A 20,299-nucleotide genomic window follows, 5' to 3' on the forward strand; every position below is an offset into this window, starting at 1 on the left:
TCTCTCCATCCCCCCATCTCTCTTACTCCCCCATCTCTCTCCCTTCCAACCCCTCCCTCTCTCCATCCCCCCATCTCTCCAGCCTCTCTAGGTAGTGACAGGTAGTTTATTCCCTCCTGTTCTGACAGATGTCAGCTTTGACAAACCTGCCTCATCCTCCACAAGGATTACTCTCCTTCCAAGAGATATGGCTCTGTGTATCGCATCCTCTAACTCATTACAACACACACACACACACCTACACACTAGTGCTGTCAAATTCAAATCTGGCCCTGGAAGCCAGTTCCACTGCTTTTCTTTCATTCTTCCTAATCAGGGACTGATTTCAACCTGCGACACCAGGTGGCTGCAATAATTATCAGGTAGAGCAGAAAACCAGTAGGGTCCGGACCTCGTAGGGTCAGAGTGCAATACCCCTACTCTAGAGGTTGATGCCTTATTGAGGAATATGTAACATTCTGGCTCTCATGTCCCAGAGGAGAGTAGGCATATACACTGACTGGACAAAACATTATGAACACCTGCTGAAAGCTAGGAATCTCTTATTGATGTCACTTGTTAAATCAACTTCAATCACTGTAGATGAAGGGGAGGAGACAGGTTAAATAAGGATTTTTAAGCCTTGAGACATGGATAGTGTATGTGTGTCATTCAGAGGGTGAATGGGCAAGACAAAATATTTAAGTGCCTTTGAACGGGGTATGGTAGTAGGTGGCAGGCAGACCAGTTTGAGTGTGTCAAGAACTGCAACGGTGCTGGGTTTTTCCACGCTTAACAGTTTCCTGTGTGTATCGAGAATGGTCCATCACCCAAAGGACATCCAGCCAACTTGACACAACAGTGGGAAGCATTGGAGTCAACATGGGCCAGCATCCCTGTGGAACGACACCTTGTAGAGTCCATGTCCCACGAACTGAGGCTGTTCTGAGGGCATTAATGTTAACACTAGCCATGCACAATGCTCCCTTAATGATAAATCATCCAAATGTACCCTGTTGCTCCCTTAATGATAAATCATCCAAATGTACCCTGTTGCTCCCTTAATGATAAATCATCCAAATGTACCCTGTTGCTCCCTTAATGATAAATCATCCAAATGTACCCTGTTGCCAAATACAATCCCCCCCATGGTTTCAGACCTAACCCCCGCTCTCCCTTACACTTCTATTACTCCTCACCAGTCCAACCCTGACACACACACACACACACCCTCCTGTGTGAGGATAATAAGGCTAGCCTGTCCAAACACATCCCTTGCCAAATTAGCAGTCAGGCTTGCATTTACAGCCAGATGTCCCAACTGTGTGTGTGTGTGTGTGTGTGTGTGTGTGTGTGTGTGTGTGTGTGTGTGTGTGTGTGTGTGTGTGTGTGTGTGTGTGTGCGTGCGTGCGTGCGTGCGTGCGTGCGTGCGTGCGTGCGTGCGTGTCTTCTCAGGATAAGCCGTAATGAACATGAGGTCAGTGATGTGATGTTAAGACAGTATGTAGAGCGGGCCATCTGCATCTTGTTTGACAGAACCATGTCAGGTCAAATGGCTGCTGAGGAACTCCCTGATTAGACATGAAGCATTCTTGGCCTATCGTGTCAAGCCTCTAAGTGCTTGTATTAAGATACCAAAACACACACACACACACACACACTGACAAATAAAAAATACACACACACACACACACACACACACACACACACACACACACACACACACACACACACACACACACACACACACACACACACACACACACACACACACACACACACACACAGACACGCACACACAGCAAATTAAAATAAAACACACACACACAACAAATAAAACACACACACACACACACACACACACACAACAAATACCAGATAAAAAGGATCCATATGGTCCCTGTCCAACTGGAGAGCCTTAAATAGCTTGGCTTGCATTTTGGGTAACAGGAAATTAACTGTTGAATGCCACTTGCAGTCTAAGGCATATTGTTTTTCTATTAAATCTGAATTCTAAATGTTTTATCCATGTGAGGATTTCATATGGACACATCATCATTCATACATGTTTACGCAAACTAGTCTTATTAAATAATGTATGAGTCTACTACTCTACTATCGCAGTTCCAATTGGATATTTCTGTTTGGACAGTGGAACCTGTTTCAGACTACAGTACAATGTAGCTATACAGTCCTGTGTCAAACAATGTGCAAAAACCTCATTAATTGGGGAGGATAGGCTCATAGTAATGGCTGGAATGGAATCTATGGAATGATATCAAACGCATGGATTCCATATGTTTGATACCACTCCATTTCCAGCCATTATTATGAGCCGTCCTCCCCTCACCAGCCTCCTGTGTGCTTTACTTAGATGCATAACTTACTATACGCATTAGTGGAGGCTGGTGAGGGCAGGATGGCTCATAGTAATGGCTGGAATGTAGTGTAATGGAATGGTAAGGTGTTTGGTACCATTCCATATGTTCCGTCCCAGACATTACTATGAGCCTGTCCTCCAATTTAAAGTGCCACCAGCCACCCCTGGTCTGCATTGATGTCAATAGATTTGTATGGAAATCTTGAGTTACGTGCAAGAACCTAAAGTTAGGATTTTGGCCCAAGTGTCTACAAAGTGTCCTTGTAAGGGCCTTTCTGAGTGTACTTCTAAATCAATGTGACAGATTATGACAACTAAGAAGGGGCAGAGTGAAAGAGAGAGAGAAAGCAAATGACAGACAGAGAGAGAAAGAAAAAAGACAGACACAGACAGAGAGAAACAGAGACATACAGACAGAGAGAGACATACAGACAGAGAGAGACATATAGACAGACAAAGACACAGACAGAGAGAGAGAGACATACAGACAGAGGGAGACATACAGACAGAGAGAGAGAAACGTGCAGACAGAGAGAGACATACAGACAGAGAAAGAGACAGAGAGACATACAGACAGAGAGAGACATACAGACAGAGAGAGAGACACATGCAGACAGAGAGAGACACATGCAGACAGAGAGAGACATACAGACAGAGAAAGAGACAGAGAGAGAGACACAGACAGAGAGAGAGACAGAGAGACACAGAGATCTGTCAGTGTCCACCTGTCTGTCTGCCAGTCAGATTAGGGCTAGTCAAGTCAGCCCATAGGCCTCAAACACACCACCCAAAATAACCCCCAGCGGAGGAGAAGAAAGCAAGATGCTAAGCCAAGCCATTGAAACGCCAGGTATCAATTTACACCATGTTATTCACTTCTTGGACCGATCACTGTTTTATTTCATTAATTAACTCCTTAGCCTCAGTCTCTGTCCCAAATGACACCCTAGTCCCTACATACTGCACTCCATTAAACTAGCACTCATAGGGCTCTGGTCAAAAGTAGTGCACAATGTAGGAATAGGGTACCATTTGGGATGAATCCTAAGATACATGCCAGGGGGAACTAGCTGCAAGGCTGGCAGGGCGAGACGGGACAACAACCACTCAGAACAACTTCACACCCCATTAAGGGCTTGATGGATAGGCCAAAACTACTAAAGGATACATCCTAAATGACACCCTATTCCCTATTGGGCCTTGTTCAAAAGTAGTGCACTATGTAGGAAATAGGGCTTGGCACCTTGTACAATATAATATGAAGAGCTGGTATTTTCCTAAGGAGGAGGCAGAGAGCAACTCGCCAAGCGAGAAGGCTTGTACAGACACATGAGCGAGGGAAGGTGTGTGTGTGTGTTTTTGTTACTTTCCCCTCTGAAACTATGCTGGAGCCCTGATGGTTTCCTGGAGTAAATGGTGGCCTCTGGCAGCTCGCTCCCTCGTCCACGGTGGCAGTGTGTAGTGTGTGTGTGTGTGTGTGTGTGTGTGTGTGTGTGTGTGTGTGTGTGTGTGTGTGTGTGTGTGTGTGTGTGTGTGTGTGTGTGTGTATATGTGTATATGTGTGTGTGTGTGTGTGTGTGTGTGTGTGTGTGTGTGTGTGTGTGTGTGTGTGTGCTCCCCAGTGTTCCACAACAGATGCATGCCAAGAACTCCTGAATCTCTGTCTCAGAGAGTGACTCATCCACACACAGTAGAAATAGACCTAGCAAAATGGGCATAGATATAGACCTAGCAAAATGGACATAGAAATGGACCTAGCAAAATGGACATAGAAATAGACCTGGCAGAAAGAACACAGAAATACACCTAGCATAAGGGACATAGAAATAGACCTAGCAGAATGGACATAGAAATAGACCTAGCAGAATGGACATAGAAATAGACCTAGCAGAATGGATATAGAAATATACTTAGCAGAATTCATGTAGACATAGACCTAGCAGAAGGGGCATAGAAATAGACCTAGCAGAAGGGACATAGAAATAGACCTAGCAGAAGGGACATAGAAATAGACCTAGCAGAAGGGACATAGAAATAGACTTAGCAGAATGGACATACAAATATACTTAGCAGAATTCATGTAGACATAGACCTAGCAGAATAACAATAGAAATATGCATACCAAAATGGACACAGAAATAGACCTGGCAGAATGGACAAAGAAATAACCTAGCATAAGGGACATAGAAATAGACCTAGCAGAATGGACATAGAAATAGACCTAGCAGAATGGACATAGAAATAGACCTAGCAGAATGGACATAGAAATAGACCTAGCAGAATGGACATAGAAATAGACCTAGCAGAATGGATATAGAAATATACTTAGCAGAATTAATGTAGACATAGACCTAGCAGAAGGGGCATAGAAATAGACCTAGCAGAAGGGACATAGAAATAGACCTAGCAGAAGGGACATAGAAATAGACCTAGCAGAATGGACATAGAAATAGACCTAGCAGAATGGACATAGACCTAGCAGGAGGAACATAGAAATAGACCTAGCAGAATGGACTTACAAATACACCTAGCAGAATTAACATAGAAATGGACTTGGCAGATAGTACATATAAAACAAAAGTGCAGAATGAACCTTGCAGACCTAGCAGAATGAACATTGAAATATATGCGGCATAGAAATAGATCCCTCTCCACCTCTACTTTCTCTCTCTATACTTCCCTCTCCAGACATCTCGTCCACTCTTCCTCTGTATCCTTCTCTCTCCCTCCTCCCCCATCATAATATATAGTCTATGTGTGTATCCACCACCACACCTACAGCATGTGTACATCCACCACCATACAGACATATGATAAACTGTAGTGCCTATTTTATACACTTCATGAGAAATGGGTTTGTCTCTGTTATTCTGGTCATTCTACAGATGTCTTTAAGAGTGACCCTGGTAAGAGGGTATCACACACACACCTGCCCCTTAGGCCATGTATGCACAGTAATATTTGCAAGTCAAAAGAAGGCAAGGAAAGGTTGCACTCACCTGCTGTATTCCTGTTTTCTTCTCTCGACTCTGGTTCATCCCTCTCTTCTCCTATCTTCTCTTCGTCTGTCCTTCCTCCTCCTCTCCTCTCATCATCTGTCCTTCTTCATCTGTCCTTTCTTCTCTTCTCCTTTCATCTCATCTCCTCTCTTGTCCTCCTTTTCTCTTCTCAATTCTCCTTTCTTCCCCTCTTCTTTCTCTCTCCACTCCTCCCCTATTCTCTTTCCTTTCTCTTCTCCTCTCCCTTTTCTCTCCTCTCCTTTCTCTCTCTCTCTTCTCCTCTCCTTGGTCATGTGTGGAAACCTAGAGTACATTCTGAATATACCAATTAGTTTGTCAATCTCTGGCTGTCAGTCAAACCCAGGTATCTGTTTCTCTGAGATGCGTTGACATTCCCAGTACTGATTACATGGTTCCAATAGGTGTTCCTTCAATCCCTGTTATGTGGCTCTAATGTGGACCTCTGTTGCTTCCAAACATCCCTCCCTCTCTGTCTCTCTCTCTTTCTCTCATGCAGGGCTCTTGTCAATTATGGCCTTGAAATCCGGTCTTGGTCATTCCTTTCCTGAGATTTGATATCATCATCATTGTCATCTCTGCTAGCTATGCATCTTTTACAAGAGCGACTGAAAGAAGGAGGGGGAGGGGCAGTACAGGGTTAACGTTTCCCCTTTCTTAAATCTGACACACGCACACTGCTTATTCCCTGACCACTAAGCCCTCTAAAGACTTCAATTACAGCAGGAAATCCGTTCACTTATTGAACAGCTCAAATGTTGTCATATTTTAAGCATGTCTTACATTCATCATCAATATGCCCTTACAGCCTCAGTCAAACCTCAATTGTCACGTGCTCATCACTCATTCCACATACATATCCTGATAATGAAGGAACCTGTCGGGTACATAGGCTACTATAAACTAAACTAACGCTGCTCTTACCTCACCAATACTGACTGAGTTCAATATAATCACCGATAAGCTATAGGTTCCTATATGGGCGCATCAATCTGAAAAACACTGAACTATTATCAGCAATACATCTTTAATCATATATAGACATGTTGAAAATGACGGGATGTTGTTGGAAGAATATAAAAAACACATACCTGATGACTGTGCACTTGATGCCCCCTAGGGTAGCGAAACCGGGCGCGCACGTTACGAGAAGCGAGCGCAAGATACAGTGGCACATGCGAACGGAGCGCGTGAATATACACAACATAGGCTACCCTTGCTGCACAGTATGATATTATACAACAGCATGTACAAACCAGCCCTATAAATATAATTTGTGGTTTTAACAATGCTACCACTTGCGCGAGTTGTGCTTGCTTGCGCGGTGAAACGTGTTGGTACATGATAAGGTCGCACAGATACCGTACCATTGTTGCTGTCATGCACGGTCAAAGTCTATAAGGATGGCATTGTGTAAATTGCATTAATTACATATAGGGATACATATATATTTGTAGCCCGATTTATTTTGACACTGATCAATGGCACCGGGAGGAGATGTGCTGGAACGAACCGCAAAAAGGCGCACCTTGAAAACAAACACCTCTGGTCCATACAGCCACAGCTGGCACTGGCCGCTCCTTTCTGCAGGGTGTACAGTCCACAACGACCCAAAACACTCTGTTGTATTCCTATTAGCAGGCTAGACTACCGATACACCGGTGGCTTTGACTTTGACACTAGAGTAAGAGCCTAGCGAAGAGAAAAAGAGAGGCGCGCAGCGAGCTGGAGTTGTTTTTAAATCCCCAAAAGGTTTAGTAGTTAGCTTATAAACTCCACGGAGATCGAGAGACGCACCAACCTGTAGAATAAACCAACCGTTGTCTAGTCGACTCCTTCGGGAAGTGCGGTCTTGGTGAGGACACACAGGAGACGTGACAGGGACAACTAGGTCATGTGTCAGGTCTGGTATAGCGGAGAGAAGAGGCACTCTGATATTTATACACTCCTCTCCTCTCCGCTCCGCGCGAGCCTGGCGCTTCTGAACACGCTGTTTACAGCAGCAGAGGCAGGAGGACGCGCCCACCGCACACTCATTGGTCCGGTTCATTTCTAAGCCATTTCTATCATTCCATTGACGGAAGCCTATTGTTGATACAATCTATAAAACCTACTTTAGCTCTATTCAAGGAGGACTGAAACATTTATAAAATAATTTGATAATTGGAGGCAAATGTGTAGGCCTACGTTGCAAGTGCATTTCGATGCAGGGCCAGTAACTTGAAATGTATTTAAAATATGCATTAATTAGGCTATGGAAACATGAAAGTGGGATTTCCGCAGAGATGTATATTGTAGCCTAAACTACTGGTGATGTGACTTGGTGCTCAGGAACATGAGCTGCCAGTAGAAATACTGTGTGAGTGTTTGATTGGTGCACTGGAATCTCCTCTGTCTGCCTTGCCACCTATATCCGCATGACCCACACCTTCATCCCTTCTCTTCTTTCCTCTAGTCCCGTCCCAATCCCCTTTGCACACACTCACCCCTCTTTCTCACTACCCATCCATCTTTCTCACTACCCACCCACCCACCCATCTCTCTGTCTCTCTCTCTCTGGTCTTTTTCCTATCGCTGTCCCTCACCATCTCTTTCTCTATGCTTTCCTCTCCATTCTTATTTCTCTCCATACCGCTCTTCCCATCTCTCTCTCTTGTTCCTGTCTGTACATTAGCTTACAGGTCGAACACGGGAGTTTTGTAACTGTCCTGCTATGGTTGAGGAGGTTGAAACCATGAAATTGAGCTTTGAAACTCAAAAGTCTCTTGTCGAATAGGCTAGATTGTTTACACTATTAGAAAAAAGGTTCTGTATAGAACCAACAAGGGTTCTACTTGCATCATATATGGCACCCTTTGCAACCAGCTCTCAGAGCATTTCGTATTATTCTGCATGTAAATCCGAGATGCTCCATTTAGTAAGATATGTAAGATTTCGTATGGTATGTATTCATTTGTAGTTGTCCATCATCCATTTTGTATGATATGTTACGAAATACAATTCATATGATATGTTATGATTTTGAAAAAACGTACAATATGTTATGAATTGCAAATTATACAATTTCTTACAACTGTGCAAAACTTAGATATGTTACGAATTCCCATTTGTTGTGGCTAACATTTTCTAGGTGGCAAATGCTAACATTAGCTAGGCTAAAGGTTAGGGTTAGGGTTAAGGTTAGGGTTAAGATTAGGAGTTAGGTTAAAGGGTTAAGGTAAGGTTAGGTGAAGGGTTAGCTACAAGGGTTAAGGCTAGGGGAAGGGTTAGCTAACATGCTAAGTAGTTGCAACGTAGCTAAAAAGTAGTAAGTAGTTGAAAAGTTGAAAATAGCTAACATACAAAAGTTTTCTGTGATGAGATTCGAGCACGCAACCATTTTTGGTGTGGCTAGACGTTTGCGAAAGTCTAGCAACCCAAAGGTTGCATGTTCAAATCTCATCACGGAAAACTTGAACATTTTAGCTAATTAGCATATTTTCAACTACTCACTAGCTTTTTAGCTACTTTGCAACTATCCTGAACAAAAATATAAATGCAACATGCAACAATTTCAAAGATTTAAATAAATGAATTGGACCATAATCTATGGATTTCACATGACTGGGAATACAGATACTCATATGTTAGTCACAGATACCTTAAAGAAAAAGGTAGGGGTGTGGATCAGAAAACCAGTCAGTATCTGGTGTGACCACCATTTGCTTCATGCAGTCCGGCATCTCCTTCGCAAAAGAGTTGATAAGGCTGTTGATTTTGGCCTGTGGAATGTTGGCCTACTCCTACTCAATGGCTGTGTGAAGTTGCTAGATATTGGCGGGAAATGGAACATGCTGTCGATCCAGAGCATCCCAAACATGCTCAATGGGTGACATGTCTGGTGAGTATGCAGGCTATGGAAGAACTGGGATATTTTCAGCTTCCGGGAATTGTGTAGAGATTCTTGCGATTATCATGCTGAAACATGAGGTGATGTTGGCAGATGAATGGCACGACAATGGGCCTCAGGATCTCGTCACGGTATCTCTGTGCATTCAAATTGCCATTGTGTTCATTGTCCGTAGCTTATGCCTACCCAAATCATAACCCCACCGCAGGTCACTCTGTTCACAACGTTGACATCAGAAAACCGCATGCCCACACATTTTACATTTATCTTTTAGTAATTTAGCAGATGCTCTCATCCAGAGCGACTTACATTTTCATAATTTTTCCCATACTGGTCCCCCATGGGAATCGAACCCACAAACCTGGCATTGCAAGCGCCATTTCCCGACTAACTGAGCCACATGGGTCTGCAGTCATGAGGTCAGTTGGATGTACTGCCAAATTCTCTAAAACAACATTGGAGGTGGATTATGGTAGAGAAATGAACATTAAATTATCTGGCAACAGCTCTGGTGGACATTCCCGCAGTCAGCATGCCAATTGCATGCTCCCTCAAACCTTGAGACATCTGTGGCATTGGGTTGTGTGACAAAACTGCACTTTTTAGAGTGGCCTTTTATTGTCTCCAGAACAAGGTGCAACTGTGTAATGATGCTGTTTAACCAGTTTCTTGATATGCCACACCTGTCAGGTGGATGGATTGTCTTGGCAAAGGATAAATGCTCACTAACAGGGATGTAAACAAATTTTGTGCACAGAATTTGAGAGAAATAAGCTTTTTGTGCATCTGAAACATTTCTGTGATCTTTTATTTCAGCTCAGGAAACATGGGACCAACACTTAACATTTTGCGTTTATATAGTTGTTCAGTATACTAACCCTACCCCTAACTTTAACCCTTTTAGCTAAACCTAACCCTACCCCCCCCCCCCCTCCTTTTCCCTAAGATACCTTCTGTTTTATGTAACCATACCAAAAGTAACATATCATTCTAATTTGAGTTTTCAGGATTTACATTTATTATGTTACGTCTACTCTATGAGACCAGGCTGCTATATGGAACCCAAGGACTCTGTATAGAACCAATTTTCGTTCAGTGAAAAATAAACCCTGGGGTTCTGATCAAGGAACCCTACAAAAAGGTTCCATATAAAACCTTTAGGGGTGTCATATATGAAGCAAGCAATAACATTTTGGGGGGGTTCTATAGACCAGGTATTCCAAAACTGGGCAATGCCGTTGGTGGTACGCCAAATAAAAATGTGATTCACCTTTTTTGAGGGGCTGTTGCTCATGTTGGTATCTGTACTGATGGCGCAAAAGCCATGACAAGGAGACATAGTGGAGTGGTAATGGTATGCAAGCAGTTGATCCCGACGCCACTTGGATACACTGCAGCATCCACCGAGAGGATCTTGCTGCCAAGGGAATGCCTGACAGCTTGAAAGGCGTTTTGGACACTACAGTGAAAATGGTTAACTTTGTATAAAGCAAGGCCCCTGAACTCTCGTGTATTTTCTGCACTATGCAATGATATGGGCATCGACCATGTAACGCTTTTACAACATATGCTGCTTATCAAGGGGCAAAGTATTGACACGTTTTTTTTAAATTGAGAGACAAGTTTAAAGTTCTTTACTGACCATAATTTTCACTTGCCTGACCGCTTGCATGGTGACGAGTATCTCATACGACTGGCCTATCTGGGTGATGTTGTTTTCTCGCCTGAATGATCTGAATCTAGGATTACAGGGGCTTTCCACAACTATATTCAATGTGCGGGACAAAATTGAGGCTATGATTAAGAAGTTGGAGCTCTTCTCTGTCTGCATTAACAAGGACAACACACATGTCTTTCTATCATTGTATGATTTTTGTGTGCAAATGAACTCAAGCTTACGGACAATGTCAAGTGTGATATAGCGAAGCACCTGAGTGAGTTGGGTGAGCAATTACGCAGGTACTTTCCGGAAACAGATGACACAAACAACTGGATTCATTATCCTTTTCATGCCCTGCCTCCAGTCCACTTGCCTATATCTGAACAAGAGAGCCTCATCGAAATTGCAACAAGCGGTTCAGTGAAAATTGAATTTAATCAGAAGCCACTGCCAGATTTCTGGATTGGGCTGCGCTCAGAGTATCCTGCCTTGGCAAATTGGGCTGTTAAGACACTGATGCCCTTTGCAACCACTTACCTACAGTATGTGAGAGTGGAATAGAGGCACAGACTGTGTGTGGAAAAGGATTTAAGACTGAGACTCTCTCCAATACCACCCAACATTGCAGAGTATCTGCATCCTTTCAAGCACACCCTTCTCATTAACCTGTGGTGAGTTACTCACAATTTTCGATGAACAAATTAAGGTTTTATATGTAAGATGGTTAAATAAAGAGCAAAATTATTGATTATTATTATATTATTATTTGTGCCCTGGTCCTATAAGAGCTCTGTGTCACTTCCTACGAGCCGGGTTGTGACAAAAACTCACACTCATTCTTATGTTTAATAAATGTATCGTATAGTGTGTGTGTGTGGCAGGCTTACAATGATGGCAAAAACAACATTTGAGAGTGCGCTGACCCTGGTGCTAGAGGGGGTACGCAGCTGGAGGTTGAACGTTTGAAGGGGTACGGGACTATAAAAGTTTGGGAACCACTGCTATAGACAATACCAAAGTTAACATACCTCTTTCTGGTTAGATACTGTTTAAGTCAAACCCACCTGTCAACCAAAAGCTTAGTCTGGATCAGGTCTGGATAGCTGGCCAGTTAGCCTTCAGGAATCCCCGCTGAGTACTGCCATAGCCTTAGGCTACAGAAAGACCACCTCATTGGAACTGTCCTATCCCTGTAAGCAGCTGCTTTCAGGATGAATAGGGCTACTGGTAAATACTGTAAAATATGTCCCAGTAGTCATCCGTAGGGGCCGCTGTTAAATGGGATTTGAGCAATGAAACTGTATACATGCTGTGTATATTTCGAGATAGGACTGCTGAGGTGAAGTCTCGGTAGATGAGTCGGCTAAACACTGCTCAATAATAAGCCTGTTTCCCGTTTAAATGATCAGGGCTATAAACAGAGTTATGAATAGACTGTGAATTATAGAATTACATTTAATCAGTTGATTATGAAACGTTGCCTGATCAATGCCGATTGATAACTGAATAAAGTGAGACCCACCAGAGCTAAAGAGCGCTGTGCGTCTGTGTGTCAGACGTTAGCAGTCTAACTTCAGAGCAGGAACAAGGGACAGTGCTGGGGGAATTATCACCGGCGTTTGGCAGCCGGCCCCGTCATGTTTACCTAATACCGAGACACTGTGGCACCGAGGCATGCTCCGAGTTAAAAACCTAGCTCCTCACTGCTATACAGCTCCCATCTCCGCTCGAAGATACTGTATCACAGTATAGACAACGATGCGTTTTCAAAAATGCATGATAGGCCTACTATCGCAATCAAAAAGTATACTATAGTAATGTAATTTCCACACAGTCAGAGGTCCTCATTAAATACGGCGCACATATTTGGCCTAGCCTCCTTGTTGTTGCTGGAGACGGATTATCCTCACTGAATTGTTGGCTTTCAGTCGCACCGGCTAATAGGAGAACGTTACAGATCTCCCTCTCCTCCTCCTCGCTCTCTCCCGGTGTCGTTGTGAGAGGACATTTGAATTCACATGGCCGGGCTGGGCACCCGGCATTTACGGTGTTAGAACGCTATCTATACAGGTGTTCAACTAGACCAGGGTTTTTAGTTACTAGACTCTGCCGCCGTTACTTGCATAACGTACAGCATGGGTAGCCTAAATGTTAAAAGAGTAAAACATAAACCAATAGCCCCAAAAAATAAAGCTGCAAACAAAAATAATTTGAAACCACCTGGCAATGTATGTCCAATTATAACTCTTCATGCAAGATTGTGTCGAAAATGGCCAATCCAAAGGAAAGATATATAACAGAAAAAATCACAATGTGTCATCTCTCAATTTGCACAACTCTGACCACCTCCTGTGCATGTGCGTGTGAGAGAGAGAGAGAGTTACTTTAGGCTACTGATAGAGAGGAACTGGAAGGGAACACTGGTCCCTGTGTCCCCTCACCCTTTCATTCCCTCCTTCTACCCCCCTCTTTCCCTCCTCCCTCTCCTTCCATACTTCCACCCCCTCCTCCCTCACCTTCCCTCCTCCCTCGCCTTCCCTCCTTCCAATCCCCTCCTTCCACCCAAAGTCTCGATAGATGAGTAGGATAAACACTGCTGAATAATTAGCCTATTTCCCATTGAAATTATCAAGGCTATAAACAGTGTTATGAATAGACTATGAACTACATGATTACTTTTAATCAGTTGATTATGAAACGTTGCCTGAAACCCCTCCTTCCATCCACCTCCTCCCTCTCCTTCCCTCCTACCAACCCTCCTCTGGCAGTGTGTTGTGTTGCTATAGAGAACAACTGAGTCAGTGAGTGCGTTCCACATTTTTGGAAACCATGTCAGATAGTGAGCTCCTGCTCCAAAGTTGTCAGGAACTCCCTCAGTGTGAGGCCTGTTCCACAGTTGTCAGGAACTCCCTCAGTGTGAGGCCTGTTCCACAGTTGTCAGGAACTCCCTCAGTGTGAGGCCTGTTCCACAGTTGTCAGGAACTCCCTCAGTGTGAGGCCTGTTCCACAGTTGTCAGGAACTCCCTCAGTGTGAGGCCTGTTCCACAGTTGTCAGGAACTCCCTCAGTGTGAGGCCAGTTCCAGGAGAGGGCTTCCATTTCCTCTACAATGACCTCCATCAGCTGAGACACGGGGTGAGTGTGTGCCAGTAGCGGTCCATCTTCAGAATTGTAAGGAATTGGGATAATGAAGGCTGAGAACGTTATCAATGCTGCAACGAAGAGGAGGGGTGAGACAGGGAGAGAGGGAGGGGTGAGAGGGAGAGGGAGAGAGAGGGAGGGGTGAGAGGGAGAGAGAGAGAGAGGGAGGGGTGAGACGGGGAGAGAGGGAGGGGTGAGAGGGAGAGGGAGAGAGAGGGAGGGAGGGGTGAGACGGGGAGAGAGGGAGGGGTGAGAGAGAGAGGGAGAGAGAGGGAGGGGTGAGACGGGGAGAGAGGGAGGGAGGGGTGAGACAGGGAGAGAGAGGGAGGGGTGAGACAGGGAGAGAGAGGGAGGGGTGAGACAGGGAAAGAGAAGGAGTGAGACAGGGAAAGAGAAGACAGGGAGAGAGGAGAGAGAGCGGGTGAGATAGAGAGGAAGGCAAGATGGAGTGAAAGAGAGCAGAGAATGGCTTAGCAGTGAGACATGCATGCTTTGAATATACCTTAGTGTTACTGTCATTGACAACTACTTCAAGGTGGAAGAACCCCTCACTGTTCATTGATAGAGTTGAGTTTTTCCAACTTGTTTCTCGGTAGGTACGCTAGAGCACGTGCTTGTGTGTAGAGTAATACCTAAATACATTAGGAAAGAATGTCCACATCAACAATATGTTATTGGATTTATATCCACAAGCTAAAGGAAGTCTACTGGAAAAAATCTGACTACTACACATACAACAAAGTGGAAGAACATTGAAATTACTTTACTCCTGCAGGGAGCATAGGCCATCGATGACTCCTCTCCATCCCATGTAGGGTTGCATAATGTATGCAATTTTCACAAATTCCTACTTTTTCCAGAAATCCTGGTTGGAGGATTCTGGATTTCCTGCTGATCTTCCAACTGGGATTTCTGGAACATCTGGGAACTTTGGGAAAGGTACTGAAATTTGTCAACCCTATTCCCACTCTTCTTCAGGTACTTATCTCCAGACTAAAAGGAAACCTGGAGAATTACAGTGGGAAATGAGATGAAGGGCTGTGGTCTGTCATGGAACACCATCTCCAAGTAGTTCTGTCTTGTGGAAGACTTATGTTCCACATTGTACCTAATCCTGTTAAGTTCCTAAGTAAGTACCTCTCCAGCCTCCAGGATTCTCTATTGCCTCAAGCTCTCACCTACAGTGTTGCGTGGGCGTGCTCTATTCCGTTTCCCTTGTGGGCTCCAGGATAGAGCATGTCTATGCCCGGTGGGGATGGAGGGGCCTTGTGGGCTCCAGGATAGAGCATGTCTATGCCCGGTGGGGATGGAGGGGCCTTGTGGGCTCCAGGATAGAGCATGTCTATGTCCGGTGGGGATGGAGGGGCCTTGTGGGCTCCAGGATAGAGCATGTCTATGCCCGGTGGGGATGGAGGGGCCTTGTGGGCTCCAGGATAGAGCATGTCTATGCCCGGTGGGGATGGAGGAGCCTTGTGGGCTCCAGGATAGAGCATGTCTATGCCCGGTGGGGATGGAGGGGCCTTGTGGGCTCCAGGATAGAGCATGTCTATGCCCGGTGGGGATGGAGGAGCCTTGTGGGCTCCAGGATAGAGCATGTCTATGCCCGGTGGGGATGGAGGAGCCTTGTGGGCTCCAGGATAGAGCATGTCTATGCCCGGTGGGGATGGAGGAGCCTTGTGGGCTCCAGGATAGAGCATGTCTATGCCCGGTGGGGATGGAGGGGCCTTGTGGGCTCCAGGATAGAGCATGTCTATGCCCGGTGGGGATGGAGGGGCCTTGTGGGCTCCAGGATAGAGCATGTCTATGCCCGGTGGGGATGGAGGAGCCTTGTGGGCTACAGGATAGAGCATGTCTATGCCCGGTGGGGATGGAGGAGCCTTGTGGGCTCCAGGATAGAGCATGTCTATGCTCGGTGGGGATGGAGGAGCCTTGTGGGCTCCAGGATAGAGCATGTCTATGCCGGGTGGGGATGGAGGGGCCTTGTGGGCTCCAGGATAGAGCATGTCTATGCCCGGTGGGGATGGAGGAGCCTTGTGGGCTACAGGATAGAGCATGTCTATGCCCGGTGGGGATGGAGGAGCCTTGTGGGCTCCAGGATAGAGCATGTCTATGCCCGGTGGGGATGGAGGGGCCTTGTGGGCTCCAGGATAGAGCATGTCTATGCCCGGTGGGGATGAAGGGGGCCTTTCGGAGGGTGTAGACGATCCATCCCCATCTTCTCCTCAAGATCTCCTCAGGAACCTGGATGGTGCACTCCCTCAGGTCGATGTTGCTTCAGAAGTTTCAGGGTAATCGCCAGAAACTCAAAGAAAACAGATAAATCAATAGGATGTCTAAAAATGTTAGATTACTAGAACAAAAGGAAACCCAAGCACTACAGTTTAATCATTAGACTCACTCTTCTATGAAGGTTAGTAACCTGCTCAGGCTGAAAGCCTGTTACATTTCCCCTGAAGATAGAACCTGACTTGAGGGTAGTGGACAACTCACTGCTCAGGCTAGACATTACATTATTAGTTGAGGATGCCCATGGGATTTGGTGGGCTGTGGGATGTCTGTCTGTTTCAGGACGTGTGTGGGTATCTGGGAGTGTGTGCGAGTGCGTATGTGGAAAGTGTGTCTCTGTAAATCTTTCAGGAGGTGAGTGTGTATGTCTTTGTCTCTATGTCTATGGGGAAGTGTGCGTAATCAGTGTTCATTCCAGCTGAGTGTGGGAATTACAGAATTCCCAGTGAGGAAGATGGTCTGAGGAAACAGCCAGCCAGGGTCATTGTCTTGCACCAGGGAAAAAGGTTCACAGGAACCTTAATCACCCTACCACACATCCAGACCTTTTCCACATCTCACACGTCATGTACAGTACGGATGTGACCAGCCCATGACCTCTAAGAGAAATTAACTTCAAGTTCAAATGTGGGGATGATCAACTGATCCTAAACCTGTGGTTAAAGGATCACTTAAATCTATCAAGGGCCAGAAATGGATTAGCTGGTTAATCAGTAATTTCCTACTAAATAATCCTTGTAGATTTATGGCATTATCTGAGGAATGCTGGAATTAGACAAAATATTTAATTAGCCTACACATTGATTACTGAAGGACTTGAGCAGTCAAATCTGCATGGGATGATTACATTTAACTTGATGTTTGTGCTGCTACTTTAGTTTGGGGATGGTATAGCGAGCAAGGGAGGGAGTGAGAGGGAGAGGAGGAGAGAGTAGTAAGGACATTTCAATAGATCACTGCAGCTACAGAGCTTGTCTTTAGATATGAGAGTGACAGAGTGACGTTGAAACTCAGATTTTTCACTTTAAAATGTATGCCAAACAAAACCCAATGATTGCAAAGTTACAGACATTCAACTTGACAACTTTTAACTTACACTGAACATTTTACAAAAACACATTTACTCGTATAACAGTGCAGATGCAAAGGTTGGTAACAGAATGACCGTTTGTGCTGTTGGTGCAGTCATTCTGTTACCAACCTTTACATCTGCACTGCTCTTTGCAATCATTGTTTTTTGTTTGGCATACATTTTAAAGTGAAAAGTCTGAGTCTCAACATCCCTCTGTAACCGTGGAATTACCCATATGTGTATTAAGATAAAAACTAAACTACAAATGCCCTTGTTTAAACGTAGTTGTTGCAGTGCTTGTTTAAACGTAGTTGTTGCAGTGCTTGTTTAAACGTAGTTGTTGCAGTGCTTGTTTAAATGTAGTTGTTGCAGTGCTTGTTTAAACGTAGTTGTTGCAGTGCTTGTTAAACGTAGTTGTTGCAGTGCTTGTTAAACGTAGTTGTTGCAGTGCTTGTTTAAACGTAGTTGTTGCAGTGCTTGTTAAACGTAGTTGTCGCAGTGCTTGTTAAACGTAGTTGTTGCAGTGCTTGTTAAACGTAGTTGTTGCAGTGCTTGTTTAAATGTAGTTGTTGCAGTGCTTGTTTAAACGTAGTTGTTGCAGTGCTTGTTAAACGTAGTTGTTGCAGTGCTTGTTTAAACGTAGTTGTTGCAGTGCTTGTTAAACGTAGTTGTTGCAGTGCTTGTTTAAACGTAGTTATTGCAGTGCTTGTTTAAACGTAGTTATTGCAGTGCTTGTTTAAACGTAGTTGTTGCAGTGCTTGTTTAAACGTAGTTGTTGCAGTGCTTGTTTAAACGTAGTTGTTGCAGTGCTTGTTAAACGTAGTTGTTGCAGTGCTTGTTCAAACGTAGTTGTTGCAGTGCTTGTTTAAACGTAGTTGTTGCAGTGCTTGTTAAACGTAGTTGTTGCAGTGCTTGTTCAAACGTAGTTGTTGCAGTGCTTGTTTAAACGTAGTTGTTGCAGTGCTTGTTTAAACGTAGTTATTGTAGTGCTTGTTTAAACGTAGTTGTTGCAGTGCTTGTTTAAACGTAGTTGTTGCAGTGCTTGTTAAACGTAGTTGTTGCAGTGCTTGTTTAAACGTAGTTGTTGCAGTCCTTGTTTAAACGTAGTTGTTGCAGTGCTTGTTAAACGTAGTTGTTGCAGTGCTTGTTTAAACGTAGTTGTTGCAGTGCTTGTTTAAACGTAGTTGTTGCAGTGCTTGTTTAAACGTAGTTGTTGCAGTGCTTGTTAAACGTAGTTGTTGCAGTGCTTGGGTCCACTGGATGGCTAGTGTTTTCTCAGATCAAGTGTCAACGTGCTTGATCATAATCCCCAATGCAAATGTAATACATTCCTGAAGTTCTACAGTGAATTCTCACATCTTGGGACTTTGATATGAAAACTCACGTGTCCTTTTTTATGTTAGATTTTCTTCTAACTTTCAATTGTGCTTGCTGCCACCACACCACACAAATGAAACCCTTTTTAACAAGTGGCTCTGTACAGTATGTAGACGCAACATAGTCATACCAATGCTTTTGACTCTGTTAATCACCACATCCTCATCGGCAGACTCAGTAGCCTTGGTTTCTCAAACGATTGCGTCGCCTGGTTCACCAACTACTTCTCTGATAGAGTTCAGTGTGTCAAATCGGAGGGCCTGCTGTCCGGACCTCTGGCAGTCTCTATGGGGGTACCACAGGGTTCAATTCTTGGGCCAACTCTTTTCTCTGTATACATCAATGATGTCACTCTTGCTGCTGGTGAAGCTCTGATCCACCTCTACGCAGACGACACCATTCTGTATACTTCTGGCCCTTCTTTGGACACTGTGTTAACAACCCTCCAGACGAGCTTCATTGCCATACAACTCTCCTTCCGTGGTCTCCAACTGCTCCTAAATACAAGTAAAACTAAATGCATGCTCTTCAACAGATCGCTGCCTGCACCTGCCCGCCTGTCCAGCATCACTTCTCTGGACGGTTCTGACTTAAATTTTGTGGACAACTACAAATACCTAGGTGTCTGGTTAGACTGTAAACTCTCCTTCCAGACTCACATCAATCATCTCCAATCCAAAGTTAAATCTAGAATTGGCTTCCTATTTTGCAACAAAGCATCCTTCACTCATGCTGCCAAACTTACCCTCGTAAAACTGACCATCCTACCAATCCTCGACTTCGGCGATGTCATTTACAAAATAGCCTCCAATACCCTACTCAACAAGCTGGATGCAGTCTATCACAGTGCCATCCGTTTTGTCACCAAAGCCCCATATACTACCCACCACTGCGACCTGTACGCTCTCGTTGGCTGGCCTTCGCTTCATAATCCGCGCCAAATACATTGGCTCTAGGTAAAGTCCCCCCTCACTGGTCACCATAGCAGCACCCACCTGTAGCACGCGCTCCAGCAGGTATATCTCTCTGGTCACCCCTAAAGCCAACTCCTCCTTTGGTCGTCTCTCCTTCCAGTTCTCTGCTGCCAATGACTGGAACGAACGAACTACAAAAATCTCTGAAACTGGAAACACTTATCTCCCTCACTAGCTTTAAGCACCAGCTATCAGAGCAGCTCCTAGATCACTGCACCTGTACATAGCCCATCTATAATTTAGCCCAAACTACTACCTCTTCCCCTACTGTATTTATTTATTTTGCTCCTTTGCACCATATTATTTATATTTTAACTTTGAACTTTCTTCAAATAACAAATCTACCATTCCAGTGTTTTACTTGCTATACTTTAATTACTCTGCCACCATAGCCTTTTTTGCCTTCACCCCCCTTATCTCACATCATTTGCTCACATTGTATATAGTCTTATTTGTTTCTACTGTATCATTGATTGTATGTTGTTTTACTCCATGTGTAACTCTGTTTTTGTATGTTGTCGAACT

At 44.5% G+C, this 20,299-nt stretch overlaps 1 protein-coding gene across 2 annotated transcripts in view; it reads right to left on the minus strand.

The window, feature by feature from the left end:
* The window catches only part of LOC106587725 (cell migration-inducing and hyaluronan-binding protein), a 177,594-nt gene extending 170,249 nt beyond the window's left edge, over positions 1-7,345 (minus strand). For both annotated transcript variants that reach the window (XM_045708740.2, XM_045708746.2), the window contains exon 1: positions 7,178-7,345. The gene's annotated coding sequence lies outside the window, so the exon portion shown is untranslated. The remainder of the gene's footprint in view (positions 1-7,177) is intronic.
* Between the last annotated feature and the right edge of the window lie 12,954 nt (positions 7,346-20,299).

Source organism: Salmo salar, chromosome 26 (assembly GCF_965601325.2).
Source record: "Salmo salar chromosome 26, fSalSal1, whole genome shotgun sequence".
NCBI classification, from domain to species: domain Eukaryota; kingdom Metazoa; phylum Chordata; class Actinopteri; order Salmoniformes; family Salmonidae; genus Salmo; species Salmo salar.